The sequence below is a fragment of the Lathyrus oleraceus genome, chromosome 3, assembly GCF_024323335.1.
Source record: "Lathyrus oleraceus cultivar Zhongwan6 chromosome 3, CAAS_Psat_ZW6_1.0, whole genome shotgun sequence".
Taxonomy (NCBI): domain Eukaryota; kingdom Viridiplantae; phylum Streptophyta; class Magnoliopsida; order Fabales; family Fabaceae; genus Lathyrus; species Lathyrus oleraceus.
The window spans coordinates 53,774,018-53,776,799 of NC_066581.1; the positions used below are offsets into that span (position 1 = coordinate 53,774,018).

At 40.9% G+C, this 2,782-nt stretch overlaps 1 non-coding gene across 1 annotated transcript; it reads left to right on the plus strand.

Annotated features, from left to right (window-relative positions):
• The first annotated feature begins 1,994 nt into the window (after positions 1-1,994).
• LOC127133422 (small nucleolar RNA R71) lies at positions 1,995-2,101 on the plus strand. The gene has a single exon (XR_007807399.1). It is a non-coding gene; the product is annotated as a small nucleolar RNA R71 (small nucleolar RNA).
• The last annotated feature ends 681 nt before the right edge of the window (positions 2,102-2,782 follow it).

Consider the following 2,782-nt stretch of genomic DNA (forward strand, 5'->3'; position numbering starts at 1 on the left):
GATGCATACAAATAGAAGGACTTATTCCTTTAAGATCGGTGATGTTGTAACCTAGTGCGGTTGGATATTTTCTTAAGATATGCAGGAGTTTTTCTGTTTCGAGTCTTCCTAGGTCAACATTAACTATCACTGGTCGTTCAAGCTCTAAGTCTAGGAATTCATATCTCAGATTCTTGGGAAGTGTTTTCAGGTCTAAGGTTGGTTCCTTGAGGCATTGCGTAGGGTCCGGTGTTATTGCTAAACATTGGTTAAGTTTGTCTTCTACAAGGTAGTCAGATGATTTGTCTTTTTCTAACTCCGTTTCTTTTATGCATTCATCGATGATATCCATGAAGTAACATGTATCTTCTATTGCAGGTGCTTTCAAAAATTGGGAAAGAATGAACTCAATTTTCTCTTCTCATACTTCGAAAGTGAGTCGTCCTCGTTTTACGTCTATGATTGCACCGGCAGTTGCTAAGAACGGTCTTCCCAGTATAATGGGCGTAACTTCATCTTCTCTAATATCCATAATTATAAAATCAGTTGGAATGTAGAATTGACCTATGCGCACTGGAATGTTTTCAAGAATTCCTACAGGATATTTTACGGAACGATCTGCTAGTTGCACAGACATTTTAGTTGGTCTTAATTCTCCCATTTCAAGTCTCTTGCATATGGATAAAGGCATAACACTAATACCGGCTCCTAAATCGCATAAGGCTTTGTCAATGACAAATTTTCCTATGTGACAGGGTATAGAGAAACTACCTGGGTCTTTAAGTTTAGGAGGCATATTCTGTATTATAGCACTACATTCAGCAGTAAGTGTAACGGTTTCGCTATCTTCAAGTTTTCTTTTATTAGAAAGAATTTCTTTTAAAAACTTGGCATATGAGGGCATCTGCGTAATAGCTTCTGTAAACGGAATAGTGACGTTTAATTGTTTTAGTAGGTCGACAATTTTTTTAAATTGGCCCGCATCTTTGGTTTTAACAAGCCTTTGAGGGTAAGGGATAGGTGGTTTATAAGGTGGAGGAGGTACATAAGGTTCCTTCTTTTCTACGGTTTCCTTATTACTCTCTGCCTTTTCCTTAGGTTCACTTTCCTCAGTTGACCTTTCAGAGTTTTGGTTTTCTATCCTTGGGTCAGACGGTCCTTCCACTTCCGTTCCACTTCTCAGTATAATTGCATGAGCGTGGCTTCTTGGGTTAGGTTGGGGTTGGCCAGGAAATGTACCAGTTGGGGCAGCAGTAGGCGCTTGTTGTTGAGCTACTTGTGATATTTGCGTTTCCAGCATTTTGTTATGAGTAGCCAGGGCATCTACTTTACTTGCTAGTTGTTTAATTTGTTCGCCAGTGTGTACATTCTAGTTTAAGAAATCTTTATTGGTTTGCTGTTGAGAAGCTATAAAGTTTTCCATCATGATTTCCAAGTTGGATTTCCTAGGGGCGTTATTGTTAGATGTAGATGGGGTCGGCTTCTGATATCCCGGAGGTATAGCTGGGGCTTGATTTGGAGATTGTCCAGGTGCGTATAGAGCATTATTACTCTTATATGAAAAATTTGGATGATTCTTCCAATTTGAGTTATAGGTATGCGAATAAGGGCTTCCTTGAGCATAGTTTACTTGCTCCGCTTGGATTCCTGTTAGGAGTTGACAATCTGCAGGAGTGTGACCTTGGATTCCACAGACTTCGCAATTCTGAGTTATGGCAACTACTGTGGCTGGAGGTGATACATTTAAACTTTCAATTTTCTGGACCAGAGCATCCACTTTTGCATTAACATGATCAAGGTTACTTATCTCGTACATGCCAGTTTTCGTTTGAGGGTTTTCCACCATTGTTCGTTCGGTTCCCCACTGATAGTGGTTTTGAGCCATGCTTTCGATAAGTTGGTAAGCGTCAGCATAAGGTTTGTTCATTAGCGCACCACCTGCGGCGGCATCTATTGTTAACCTTGTGTTGTACAGGAGACCATTATAGAATGTATGAATTACTAACCAGTCTTCTAAACCATGGTGTGGACAAAGTCTCATCATGTCTTTGTATCTTTCCCATGCTTCGAAAAGAGACTCGTTATCTTTCTGTTTAAATCCATTTATTTGGGCTCTTAACATAGCTGTTTTGTTTGGCGGAAAATATCGAGCAAGAAAAACTTTCTTCAATTCGTTCCATGTGGTGACTGAGTTGGAAGGAAGAGATTGAAGCCATCTTCTAGCGCTATCTCTTAGTGAGAAAGGAAAAAGACGAAGTCGAATTGCCTCTGAAGTGACACCATTAGCTTTAACAGTATCAGCGTATTGGACAAATACGGATAAATGAAGGTTAGGATCCTCGGTAGGATTCCCAGAGAATTGGTTCTGTTGCACTGCCTGCAACAGTGAAGGTTTGAGTTCAAAGTTGTTTGCTTCGATTGCGGGTGGAGCAATACTTGAATGCGGTTCATCTTGCGATGGAGCGGCGTAATCTCTAAGAGCACGAGCTGGTTCTGCCATCTCGGGTATCGAAGGGAAAATATTTTTGAAATCAGGAAGTTCTACAGGAGGGAGATTGTTCGCAGCACGATATTCCCGAATTCGTCGTAAGACTCGGAGATATAGTTCGATATCGTTGATTCGTAAGTAGAGCGGTTCCCCTTGTGAGCGAGTGCGTGGCATACAAATCAACGAAAGAAAGAAAAGAAAATGAAAAGCCTTAGTCTCTACAGCGTAACAGGAGAGTTACGATATCGACTAAATAAAAGTCCCCGGCAACGACGCCAAAAACTTGATCGCTCGACTTTATGAGTCGAATTGGGG